This window comes from Pelobates fuscus, chromosome 1, assembly GCF_036172605.1.
Source record: "Pelobates fuscus isolate aPelFus1 chromosome 1, aPelFus1.pri, whole genome shotgun sequence".
Classification (NCBI taxonomy): Eukaryota; Metazoa; Chordata; class Amphibia; order Anura; family Pelobatidae; genus Pelobates; species Pelobates fuscus.
In genome coordinates, this window is record NC_086317.1 from 196,955,952 (window position 1) to 196,970,214 (window position 14,263).

The 14,263-nt window shown below is 37.5% G+C and overlaps 1 protein-coding gene across 1 annotated transcript in view; it reads right to left on the reverse strand.

Annotated features, from left to right (window-relative positions):
• Positions 1–14,263, reverse strand: part of ZNF593OS (ZNF593 opposite strand) — a 343,969-nt gene that overhangs the window by 124,867 nt on the left and 204,839 nt on the right. The window lies entirely within an intron of this gene.

A 14,263-nucleotide genomic window follows, 5' to 3' on the forward strand; every position in this document is an offset into this window, starting at 1 on the left:
GTGTGAGAGAGTGTTAGTGTGAGTGTTAGTGTGTGTGTGAGAGTGTTAGTGTTACTGTGTGTGTGTATGTTAGTGTTACTGTGAGTGTTAGTGTGTGTGTGAGAGTGTTAGTGTTACTGTGTGTGTGTGTGTTAGTGTTACTGTGAGTGTTAGTGTGTGTGTGAGTGTTGTGTTACTGTGTGTGTGTGTGTTAGTGTTACTGTGAGTGTTACTGTGTGTGTGTGTGTGTGTTAGTGTTACTGTGAGTGTTAGTGTTACTGTGAGTGTTAGTGTTACTGTGTGTGTGTTAGTGTTACTGTGTGTGTGTGTTAGTGTTACTGTGAGTGTGTGTTAGTGTTACTGTGAGTGTTAGTGTTACTGTGTGTGTGTGAGAGTGTTAGTGTGAGTGTTAGTGTGTGTGTGAGAGTGTTAGTGTTACTGTATGTGTGTATGTTAGTTTACTGTGTGTGTGTGTATGTTAGTGTTACTGTGAGTGTCTGTGTGTGTGTGAGAGTGTTAGTGTTACTGTGTGTGTGTTAGTGTTACTGTGAGTGTTAGTGTGTGTGTGAGAGTGTTAGTGTTACTGTGTGTGTGTGTTAGTGTTACTGTGAGTGTTAGTGTGTGTGTGAGAGTGTTAGTGTTACTGTGTGTGTGTGTGTTAGTGTTACTGTGAGTGTTAGTGTGTGTGAGAGTGTTAGTGTTACTGTGTGTGTGTGTTAGTGTTACTGTGAGTGTTAGTGTGTGTGTGAGAGTGTTAGGGTTACTGTGTGTGTGTGTGTTAGTGTTACTGTGAGTGTTAGTGTGTGTGTGAGAGTGCTGTGTTACTGTGTGTGTGTGTGTTAGTGTTACTGTGAGTGTTAGTGTGTGTGTGTGTGTGTGAGTGTTGTGTTACTGTGTGTGTGTGTTAGTGTTACTATGAGTGTTAGTGTGTGTGTGTGAGAGTGTTGTGTTACTGTGTGTGTGTGTTATTGTTACTATGAGTGTTAGTGTTACTGTGTGTGTGTGTGTTAGTGTTACTGTGAGTGTCAGTGTGTGTGTGTGTGAGTGTTAGTGTTACTGTGTGTGTATGTGAGAGCGTGTTAGTGTGAGTGTTAGTGTGTGTGTGAGAGTGTTAGTGTTACTGTGTGTGTGTATGTTAGTGTTACTGTGAGTGTTAGTGTGTGTGTGAGAGTGTTAGTGTTACTGTGTGTGTGTGTGTTAGTGTTACTGTGAGTGTTAGTGTGTGTGTGAGAGTGTTGTGTTACTGTGTGTGTGTGTGTGTGTTAGTGTTACTGTGAGTGTTACTGTGTGTGTGTGTATGTGTGTTAGTGTTACTGTGAGTGTTAGTGTTACTGTGAGTGTTAGTGTTACTGTGTGTGTGTTAGTGTTACTGTGTGTGTGTGTTAGTGTTACTGTGAGTGTGTGTTAGTGTTACTGTGAGTGTTAGTGTTACTGTGTGTGTGTGAGAGTGTTAGTGTGAGTGTTAGTGTGTGTGTGAGAGTGTTAGTGTTACTGTATGTGTGTATGTTAGTTTTACTGTGTGTGTGTGTATGTTAGTGTTACTGTGAGTGTCAGTGTGTGTGTGAGAGTGTTAGTGTTACTGTGTGTGTGTTAGTGTTACTGTGAGTGTTAGTGTGTGTGTGAGAGTGTTAGTGTTACTGTGTGTGTGTGTGTGTTAGTGTTACTGTGAGTGTTAGTGTGTGTGTGAGAGTGTTAGTGTTACTGTGTGTGTGTGTGTTAGTGTTACTGTGAGTGTTAGTGTGTGTGTGAGAGTGTTAGTGTTACTGTGTGTGTGTGTGTGTGTGTTAGTGTTACTGTGAGTGTTAGTGTGTGTGAGAGAGTGTTAGTGTTACTGTGTGTGTGTTAGTGTTACTGTGAGTGTTAGTGTGTGTGTGAGAGTGTTGTGTTACTGTGTGTGTGTGTGTGTTAGTGTTACTGTGAGTGTTAGTGTGTGTGAGTGTTGTGTTACTGTGTGTGTGTGTGTTAGTGTTACTATGAGTGTTAGTGTGTGTGTGAGAGTGTTGTGTTACTGTGTGTGTTAGTGTTACTATGAGTGTTAGTGTTACTGTGTGTGTGTGTTAGTGTTACTGTGAGTGTTAGTGTTACTGTGAGTGTTAGTGTTACTGTGTGTGTTAGTGTTACTGTGTGTGTGTGTTAGTGTTACTGTGAGTGTTACTGTGTGTGTGTGTGTTAGTGTTACTGTGAGTGTGTGTTAGTGTTACTGTGAGTGTTAGTGTTACTGTGTGTGTGAGAGAGTGTTAGTGTGAGTGTTAGTGTGTGTGTGAGAGTGTTAGTGTTACTGTATGTGTGTATGTTAGTTTTACTGTGTGTGTGTGTGTATGTTAGTGTTACTGTGAGTGTCAGTGTGTGTGTGAGAGTGTTAGTGTTACTGTGTGTGTGTTAGTGTTACTGTGAGTGTTAGTGTGTGTGTGAGAGTGTTAGTGTTACTGTGTGTGTGTGTGTGTGTGTGTGTGTTAGTGTTACTGTGAGTGTTAGTGTGTGTGTGAGAGTGTTAGTGTTACTGTGTGTGTGTGTGTTAGTGTTACTGTGGGTGTTAGTGTGTGTGTGAGAGTGTTAGTGTTACTGTGTGTGTGTGTGTGTGTGTGTGTGTGTGTTAGTGTTACTGTGAGTGTTAGTGTGTGTGAGAGAGTGTTAGTGTTACTGTGTGTGTGTTAGTGTTACTGTGAGTGTTAGTGTGTGTGTGAGAGTGTTGTGTTACTGTGTGTGTGTGTGTGTGTTAGTGTTACTGTGAGTGTTAGTGTGTGTGAGTGTTGTGTTACTGTGTGTGTGTGTTAGTGTTACTATGAGTGTTAGTGTGTGTGTGAGAGTGTTGTGTTACTGTGTGTGTGTGTTAGTGTTACTATGAGTGTTAGTGTTACTGTGTGTGTGTGTTAGTGTTACTGTGAGTGTTAGTGTTACTGTGAGTGTTAGTGTTACTGTGTGTGTTAGTGTGTGTGTGTGTGTGTTAGTGTTACTGTGAGTGTGTGTGTTAGTGTGAGTGTTAGTGTTACTGTGTGTGTGTGTTAGTGTTACTGTGAGTGTTAGTGTTACTGTGAGTGTTAGTGTTACTGTGTGTGTTAGTGTGTGTGTGTGTGTGTGTTAGTGTTACTGTGAGTGTGTGTGTTAGTGTGTGTTAGTGTTACTGTGAGTGTTAGTGTTACTGTGAGTGTTAGTGTTACTGTGAGTGTTAGTGTTACTGTGAGTGTTACTGTGAGTGTTACTGTGAGTGTTAGTGTGTGTGTTAGTGTTACTGTGTGTGTTACTGTTACTGTGAGTGTTAGTGTGTGTGTTACTGTGAGTGTTAGTGTGTGTATTAGTGTGAGTGTCAGTGAGTGTGTCTGTTGAGTGTGTGTCTGCTAGTGAGTGTCAGTGAGTGTGTTATTGTGTGTGTCTGTTACTGAGTGTGTTTGTGTTAGTGAGTCTGTTTGATGTCTGTTAGTGAGTATGTGTTTGTCAGCGAGAGTGTATGTTTTGTAAGTGAGTGTGTATGTATGTCTGTCGCTGAGTGTGTCTCTGTCAGTAAATGTGTGTGTCTGTTAGCTAGTGTGTATGCGTCTGTTCGTGAGAGTGTGTGTGTGTCTTCAGCACTTACCTTTCTCCAGCGCCGGACTCCCTTGGCGCTGGGGATCCCTCCGCCTCTCAGCTCCGAATGCGCATGCATGGCAAGAGCCGTGCGCGCATTCAAACCGCCCATAGGAAAGCATTACTCAATGCTTTCCTATGGATGTTCAGTGTCTTAGAATCGCAAAAGCTCCTCTAGCGGCTGTCAGTGAGACAGCCACTAGAGGCTGGATTAACCCTCAGTGAAACATAGCAGTTTCTCTGAAACTGCTATGCTTTCAGCTGCAGGCTTAAAACTAGAGGGACCTGACACCCAGACCACTTCATTGAGCTGATGTGATCTGGGTGTCTGTAGTGGTCCTTTAAGTGTGTGTGCATCTGCATGCACTGGTGTACATACCGCGGTCGCAGCCCTGCAACCCCTGCGACCAGGTGCCCGCCACCATGTGTTGCGGCCCCGGCCTGCGCGGATCTATTTTCGCACCGGGGCCCCATAGGTCATGTGTATGCCACTGTTGAAGGATATATTTTATTTAATTTATCCAGTACTAAGTACCATCTATTTAGAACTTTAAAGTGTTTCCAACAAATTTAACGGATGTATAATCGTCATAACATCCATCATGGAAGAACCCCATTGTTTCAGATTTATATCAATATTTAAATCTTTTTTCCATACAGATATAGCTGTTGGAATTATATCCTTGACGCTTGCTTTGCTCAATATTAAAGCTTTGGAAAGTGTTTTTTTTTTTTTTTTAAGTAAATAAGAAATCAATCAAATTATCCGGATTAGATTTTGATGTAATTAGATGTGTAGTCATATAGCTTTTAAGTCTTAAGAAATTAAACAACTCTTTAGATGGAAGGCTATATTCACGTGTTATTTGAACGAAAGTTTTGATTGTTCCTTCTGTCAATAATTGTACGAATCGTAATATCCCTACTTTTTTCCAATTGTTAAGATTTAAATCTTCTACTTGGTTTTCCACAATATTTAGCTGTAAATAGCTTGGAACTTTTTTTTCAATATTTATACTTTCTTTATTTTAAACCAATTATTTAATAAATGAGCCAAAATAGTATTAGTATATTCTTTTATATAGAATTTATCTATGTTCCAAATTAAACAGTCCAAACTAGAAACTTCACCTGCCCTCATTTCCATCTTATACCATCCTTCATTTTTATTTTCTTCTTATTGCATTCTATAGATATGTAAAATTGTAGCTGCTTTAAAGTTATTCATTATTAACGGATAAGCAAGTCCACCCTTATTTAATTTTTGTGATAATATTGACTGTTTTAATCTTGGCTTCTTACCTTTCCAAATATATTGAGTAAAGCTTTTTTGTATTAACTCAAGACAATGAGTCGGAATATGAAGAGGTAACATTTGGAACATATAGTTCCACTTTGGTGTCACATATGAATTAATCACATTTATTCTTCCCCAAAACGTGATTTCTAGATTTCAACGGTCTTTTAACCATTTATTGAGTTTTAGTAATAATTCTAAAAAGTTTATCTCCATAATTTTGTTAACCTCTCTAATGATTTAATCCATACTGTCTTTAACCTAAATAAAGTCATATCTGTTTTTAATCTCTTGTTGTGTTTTCTTATTTTTCACTACTGCTCTGTTTGGGTCTATTTGACTATAGACCATGCAAGAGAAGTACTCCTCCACCCACAATATTTGCTGCGGTCACAGACCCCCATTTCACAGCATTCATAGCTGTGACCTTGCCTTAGATTTACGTTATGTTGTTGGCTGGGATTTATAGGGGTTTGGATCTACAGGACAGCATTTATGAATGATTACTTTATTCTTTAGGTGATATGATTCTTTATTGAACATCATCCAAATGGTTAATTCCTATGAATGGTGTACATGAACTATGCATGTACCTCACACCTCTCTGGAGGAAATTGACCCTTTAGAATAGTGATTTATTTTTATTATCATTATTGGTTTGTTTGTGTCTCTCTGGATATTTACTATGCAAGAGAAATACTCCTCAACCCATAACATATGCTGTTATAACAGACCCCCATTACACAGCATTTATAGCAGTGATCTTGCTCTATATTTATGCTATGTTGCTGGCTGGGATTTGTAGGGGTTTGGATACATTTGACCACAGACCAGTAAGCAATAGAGGCTTTTTCCTAAGCCCTAATAGGGAGCTGGATATTCATATACCTCATATTACTAGCCGGGTTGCAACCCACCCACGTGGGTTGCATCCAATCGCATTAACCCGCGATGAGCCAGTTAGAAGCTTCGGTTTGTCCAATCACATGCTGTATACTCTCGGCACTCGTGGTCTACACTGAATGGACATAATTATACAGCATAGACTACACCTGCTAGAACTCCACTCCATTCCTACGATAGGCTACAGGTACATCTCCTCCCCCCCCCCTTTCTTTGGCGCCCACGGTATTTAAGGAGGGCTAGGTACACTATTCTGTTGGTCCCTGACGAAGGTGCAATACACAGGCACCGAAACACGCGTCGGGCGTTTTGTATTTTGTTTTTTTGATCTATATGGGCAATGGGAACTCTGGGTTTTGAGCACTCTCAAGATGTTCTAAATTTATAGATTTAATTTTTTTCTTTTCCACTATACCTATCTAGTTTGTTTAACAGGGAGAGAGGCTTTATTAAGTTCCTGTCAGCTCATGTTAATCTGACTTTCATTTCAGTGTTGATTGCTCTCTCCCTGTTATCTATCTTTTCTCTACCTTGACTATTAGGACCCCTGGTGCATATTGTTCGCTTTCATCCAGGGTTCCTAGTCCCTATTAGGAGCCTATATACTAGGACTCCATAGGGGGAGAGTTTGGGACCTGGAATATTTTCATTGGAATAGGGCTATAGACTCCCCTAGGCCCCCATTATTTATTTGGTAGAGTGTGGTTTATAGGTACTTCAGGGGGTAGGATACGGAGGTGTCAGTTCTTCCAATAAAAGTTTTTTATTTATTATTATTTTTCCTCCAGTATCCTGTATCCCTCGAGCTATTCATCATCGTGTCCTTTACCTATCACAGTTTTTGTGGTATAGTGGATATTTTTTTTTTTATAAATTCTTTATTTTGATTTTTCAAAAGAAGAGTTTTCATATTATTTTTTTTTACCGTATATTATTTTTTTTTTTTGTATCCTCTTCTTGCAACGTTATGGGGTACAGAAAGGAAAGAAATAGGGGGGGTGCGACAAGTTTCAAGCATATTGGTTACATTTGTAAACATTTGCATTATACTATGTACATTCATTGTTTCAGTGGTCTCTCTTATAACTCTCGTCGCCCGGGGTCTGGAAGGGTCGGGTGGGTAAAGTGGGTAAGGGTGTCCCGGGTCTTTGGCATAGCCACTTTTTACCCTGTGTTTAGGCAATAGGCCGTAGGTTTTGGTGTTCCCTTGTTGGGCGCATTTCTGGCCATCGCCTAGTGTGGTCGTTGTGAGGTGTCGATGTCGTACCTCGTTCGGTGCGCTGTGCTATCTCTGTCCTCTAGGGGTGGGGTGGTGCCTCCGGGGTTGGGGTGTAGAACTTGGAGAGTAACTTTTATGCCTTATTGTCTGTATTTTATATTTTATATAGTGGATATTTTATCATTTGTATATACTTTATTTATTTTCTTTTTTTTTTTTCAAATACTTTTTATTCAAGAATTTTTAAATTACAAAACAGTTCAGAGAATACATGCATACAATCATACAGAGTACATCTGAATGATATAAATAAGTCATTCTGTATAAAATGAATGAATTCATGGAAATATAACATTCAGTCAACCGGATATATTAAAGAAAAGAAAAAGGAAATAACATGAAACAGGAAGTCATTAGTATATCTTAAACAGAAATCTGTCAGAAAATAATAGGGTATATTTTAGTAGAAGTTAACACAAATTAAGATACTTGTAGTCCATGGGATAGATATCAGTATCCAAATTAAATTACAACTTCCGAAACCCCTTCCCCTTTGTAATTTATGAATTGCCATAAAGTATAGAACAGTTTTTTAACCAATCTGAATACCAATCTCTTTTTTTTTGATGCCACTGACCAATTTTTAACGATATCATTTTCCATTGTCAGTTGGAACTTAATTTGGTTAATTAAAGAGATTTTTTGAAAAGGGACAGAAGATTTCCACTGTCTCGCTATGATAATTTTAGTTGCGATAAAGCAGTGGATAGCTAAGCAAATATGTTTACTTGATTTAAAAAGCCAGTTCAAATGAAGAAGGGCCAAGGCTGGATTTTTATTTACCGCATCTCCAACAAGTAGGGTCTTGGGAAGTATAAATTTTAGCCAGTCTTGTCGGAGTGTAGTACCATCTGTAGAGTAACTTAAAATGGCACTCAGTCAAGTTTAGACCATGGACAGATTTGTTTACAAGAATTATAGAGGAAAACCAGTCATTGGGGGAAATCACTAAATTAAGTTATTTTTCCCATAATTTGGCTAATTTATAAGGAAATGTATCTACGCCTTTAAAAAGCGAATTGGCGACCGAAATCACCTTGGGTACAGTTTGAAAAGAGAATAATATTTGCAACTCTTTAGCCCGAGGGAAAGATGATTGGATAACATGTTTCTGGATAAAATGTTTAATACGAAAATAGGTAAATAGTTCTTTAGATGGTATATGTAACCTATCCACAATCTGTTGAAAGGGTAGAATATTATCACCCTGCATGATATCTGATAGAGTTAGTATATCTTTGTTGGGCCAGTGCCTCAATGATAAATCCTCTATGTTATTTTCTAATATATTTAATTTACATGTTCTAGGAATTAGTTTGGTAATGCCCAGAATTTTCTTAATTTCGGCCCAAATTACCATAGACTGAGCCAACGATATTAAACATTTCGGCGAATCCGTCGGGAGCTTCCCAGGATCTGACCATATATAAGAATAACGACTAGACGCATTTAAAGCTTCAGATTCCATATTATACCAAGGTTCAGAAAAAAAAAATGTGGTTCTTGTAGAGTGTATATATGTCGTATGGAATTAGCATAATATAAGTTGATAATACTTGGAAAGTTTAGTCCTCCTTGGGACAATTTTTTGGAGATATTTTTTTGACTTATTCTAGGCTTTTTATTTTTCCATATAAATTTATTAATGGCAGATTGAATCATCAATAGCCACTCTTTAGGAATTTTAAGAGGGACCATTGAAAATAAATATAACCATTTTGGTAGAATATACGAATTTATAATATTTATTCTACCTGTCCATAGAGTTTCTAAGTTTTTCCATTTTTTTAAGTTTTGATTCATATCTTTCATTAAATGCATAACATTCCTCTCTATGGTATGAGAGGCATTAGCAGGAAAACTCAGACCCAGATAATTAATTTCTGTGGCAGTCCAAATAAATTGATACTTTTGGGATAGCCTTTCCACCTGAGTCGAAGATAGATTGATAGTTAGAGCAGTAGATTTTGAAACATTTAACTTAAAATTAGAGACGGTAGAAAAATTATCGATTTCTTCCATTAATGCTACTAATGAATCTTCCGGAGATGTAAGGGTGATCAGGGCATCATCAGCATATAATGCAATCTTAATATCATACAATTTCGTAGGGACCCCCTTTATTAACTGATTATTTCTGATATTCACAGCAAGAGGCTCGAGAGATAAAATAGAAAGTAACGGCGACAAGGGACATCCCTGTCTTGTTCCGTTTTTAAGGTCAAACCAAGTCGAAGTAATATTGGGACCTACGGTTCTGGCCGAGGGAGAAGAATACAGTACCATAATTGCAGTGTATATCCAACCTTCAAGGCCAAATGCCTTGAGGAGTTCACTTAAATAGCCCCACCCGACCCTGTCGAACGCTTTTTCTGCATCCAAAGACAGGGCCAGGAGGGGCTGGTTATGAGCTTTAGCTAGACCAATAATATCTATAAGCTTTCGGGTGTTATTTGATGCCCATCTTCCAGGGATAAACCCTATTTGGTCTGGATGAATAAGTTTATGAATAATCGTTTTTAATCTCTCAGCAATGATGGCAGAATATATTTTCATGTCAACATTAATTAATGCAATTGGTCTATAGTTTTTTGGGTCCGTACTATCTTTGCTCGGTTTCAAAATAGGGACAATATTTGATTGTAATAATTCCCTTGGTATGACCTCATTTTATGCAGCTTGATTGAACATTTCAGTGAGGGGGTTTAGAAGATACGATTTCATATATTTATAATATAAGTTTGTAAAGCCATCAGGGCCAGGGGTTTTATTTGTAGCTAGTCTATCAATTTGAAATTGCACTTCTTCAGGAGAAATTTTCTTATTCAAATTGGTCAGATCCTGGGGAGAGATTCTCAGAATTTGAGAGTTAGATAGGTATCCCTTAATGTCCTTTATTTCTGGGGACAACCTTAGATTGTACAGATCTTGATAGAACTGGTTAAATCTTTGTCCAATCTCAGATGGGGTAGAGTATACAATTTGATCAATCACCATTTTTTCTACTCTGTTTTTAGCATGTTGATTACGTAATCTCCTAGTGAGGCTTTTACTCGCTCTGTTGCCCGAAGTATAGTGATTTAATTTTAATTTATTTATATTTAACCTAATTTTTTCCTCTTTTTTTAAATTCATTTGAGTTTGTAAATCTTTTAAGTGAATTCTCAATTCTGGAGAAGATTGTAATTTGTTCAATTTAGAACATGAATAAAATTCAATATATAAATCAGGCAATTTTGTGCCATTATTTTTCTTGAGGAGATGGTCTATTTTAATTATATAGCTCCTCATTACAGACTTATGAGCGCACCAATTAATTAAAGGGGAGGTGTCTTCTGAATTATTTTCTGCCCAGAAATATTGTAATAATTTGATCAGCTCCTCCCTATAATTTGAATCCTTTAAAATGACATCATTCAATCTCCAGGTGTTACGGAGGAGAGGAGGAGAATTACCAAGATCAAATAAAACAAAACTATGGTCTGACCATGTGTTTTCCTTAAGATTGATATAATTAAAGAGCGGAATTGTGTTGGCATTTGTTAAGCAAAAATCAATCCTGGAGTAAGTAATACACCAGATAAGTGGGAAAAATCTTTTTTAAGGGGGTGAAGCATTCTCCAGATGTCATATAAATTATATTGCTTACAAATATTATTTAATTTGTTGGCTTGCGTACTATATCCTTTGTTCTTAGTCGAGGTAGATAAAGTAGTTCTATCCAAAAATGGATCGCTAACACAATTAAAATCGCCAGCGATAATCAAGTATCCCTTATTAATTTTATCAACTTTATCCATTATCAGCGAAAATTTAGTCATTGGATCAACATTGGGTAAATACACATTAACCAATGTGAAAATGTTATCTTCGATCTTACAGACCAAAATGATAAACCTCGCTTCTGGATCGAGTTCAATATGTATAATATCTAAATTGATATCTTTTTTAAATATAATCGCCACACCCCTTTTTTTGTTTTTGGTTAGTGAGGCTTGAATCACAGTTGCAAAATTATCTCCGCCCCATGTTTGTCTGGAATCTTTAAGCCAGTGCGTTTCTTGTAGAAAAGCAACCTGTACATTTAGTTCCATCAAAGAGTCGTACAATCTATGCCTTTTCTTATTTGTATTAAGCCCCTGGACATTCAAGGATAAAAACTTCAGCATAGAAATACATCAGTACAATATTTTTTGACTTCCTGAGAAAAAACAAAAAATAAGAAAAGACATAACATACTGAAAGAAGAAAGAAAAAAGACAAACCCAAAACCTACACTTCCTATCGTTGGGCTCTGAATAAGTCCAACATCATCGTTCATCCAACTATTAGGTAAAGACCTAATACTATGATATTCATTGAGAACCATATTGGCTCAATGAAAATAGAGTAGCAAAACTACACAAGAGTGAAAACCCCGAGCCATGCCTGAGTTGGAAACCTGGCGCTGAAATGCCCCCCCCCCCCCCCTTTTCTTAATACCCATCTCCCTTATGAAGGGAAGGGGAAGAGAGAAAAAAAAACAAAAAAAAAACCAATTACTTGAATTTGTAAATACCTATCTAGTTAGTTTAACAGGGAGAGAGGCTTTATTAAGTTCCTGTCAGCTCATGTTAATCTGACTTTCATTTCAGTGTTGATTGCTCTCTCCCTGTTATCTATCTTTTCTCTACCTTGACTATTAGGACCCCTGGTGCATATTGTTCGCTTTCACCCAGGGTTCCTAGTCCCTATTAGGAGCCTATATACTAGGACTCCATAGGGGGAGAGTTTGGGACCTGGAATATTTTCATTGGAATAGGGCTATAGACTCCCCTAGGCCCCCATTATTTATTTGGTAGAGTGTGGTTTATAGGTACTTCAGGGGGTAGGATACGGAGGTGTCAGTTCTTCCAATAAAGGTTTTTTATTTATTATTATTTTTTCTCCAGTATCCTGTATCCCTCAAGCTATTCAGCATCGTGTCTTTTACCTATCACAGTTTTTGTGGTATAGTGGATATTTTATCATTTGTATATACTTTATTTATTTTCATTTGTTCTAGCCTTACCCTTGGTGGGTTTAGCCAGCCATTTATTATTTTCATACTTGTTGCCTATGTGGCTATACCCTATATCCAGGTGATGCCGGGGTCTCATGTTCTGTTCTATATTGAGACCCCACAGCATCTTTCTCTTGTTTCTGCACAGATATATTTAATCTTATTATCTTTTACTGAAATGTGAGTTTATTTAATTCATTTTAACTGTGTAAAAATAGTGTTTATTAGACTATCATTCTAGATTTTTAAGTCACATTTATATTAGTGTTTATGTGTGTGTTTCCCTTTTTTTTTATCTTTTCCCTTTCTGTTCTTTCCCTTCCCTTTCCCTTCTCTTTCTCTTCCCTTCCTTTATTTATATAAACTTTAATAAATTATTATCGCAACAAATTGCCCTTGTGTTTATTTTTTATGTATTACTATCGGCTAATCAACTATACAAGTGAAGCTTCCAAACCTTACTAATTGATTGTGTCTAAGTTAGAGACTCCCTTTAAACATAAATAAAAACAAATAAGTGGAGCGCTCAAACACATATATGGCTTACCAAAACGTAGTCTCATTCAATGGTACAATATGGAGTACATGTCAAAGTAAAATACAGAAAATACAATAGAGTGTAGATGGTACTTAAAATGGCTTCGCAGTAATTATAATAATATCATGCCAAATATTACACTCACATTTCAGGGAGCCTGTATATAGGAAACACTGGCTCCGTATAAAGGCTTGTGTGCGGTTATGGTAGCACCACCCTCCTACTTCGGCTTGGAGAATTTCTCGGAAATACAAAAAGGAAAGCAGACCAATGTGTAGATTTATGATGATAAATTACACAAATATGTGTTCAATAAATGGGGTGCTCACCTGGTCCTGAGCCTACGGATCTAGTTGTATAAGTATTGTGCCAATTTGAATGGGGATGGCACTACCCCTGTGAGGATTCCTTGGAGGCTTCAAAAAGAACTTAAGTGAGGTCTTAAATGAAAATGGTGAATTTATTGGTATAAAATCAATATAAAAACAAAGATGATAAAAGTCCTCAAATAAAAGTCCTTTAAAAATGGCCAATACGCGTTTCACTCTCAAATAGAGCTTCTTCAGTCAGCTGTAATGTTGGTCCTCTGAATCCTCAATTTTAAATGTCATTTGGGTCTTCCCCTTTAATGAGTTAAGTGCATTCTGTATAATCAGATTCAATTTTACATATTGTGTGTACAGGGAGGTGTGTGTGTATACCTTTAATAGGTTAATGGTGTTGGCGCCTTTATTTGTCTTTTCCTTCATTGGTGGACAGCGTTGGTTGGTGGAAATGCCTGTTTACTTTTGGTAAAGAACCACATCAAAAAAACTAAAACCACTACCTTCCTAAATAAAGGAAAGGGCTTTTACGGATGTGGTACTTGTCTTGCATGAAGGAACACCAACAATAAAAAAGACATATCAAGACATTTAAGAATTGTAATAACGATGAGGAATTCCCTATTATAATCTTCTGAGTTTCTTACCCAGCCGGGTAGTATCAGCGTGGTTAGTTTGTCTCCACGCCCGTCCTCTTCATATCCGTTTCGGACACGCCCACCTCTAGCACATGTGACGTCTCACGTCACGTCATCACGTACTGCCCCAAAAACCGTTGGGATATGTTATAAACCACCTAATGTAAATATTATTGAGGAAAAACAGCTGTTAGAGCAAATTGAGAGAGCTGCAAATCGAGGCAACACGTTAATTATTGGAGATTTTAATTACCCAGACATAAATTGGGATAGAGGGAGTAGTACTTCAGCAAAGGGAATCAGGTTTTTGAATGTGTTAAATGACACCTTTATGTCACAACTGGTACAAGCACCAGCTAGAAGGAATGCTTGTCTGGATCTCATCATAACAAACAATGTTGATCTTTTAACCAATATTCAAGTAGGGGAGCATTTGGGAAATAGTGATCAATAAGATTAGGGCAGCTCTACAGCATAAACTCCTTAGTGATAAAAACACTGAGGATAAATGGAAACTATTCAAACAAATATTAGAAAGGTACATTTCTCAGTATGTACCATTGGGTAATACATATAAAAGAAACAAATTAAAACCAATGTGGCTTAGTAGAGAAGTAAAACAAGAGATTAACCCCTTAAGGACCAAACTTCTGGAATAAAAGGGAATTATGACATGTCAGACATGTCATGTGTCCTTAAGGGGT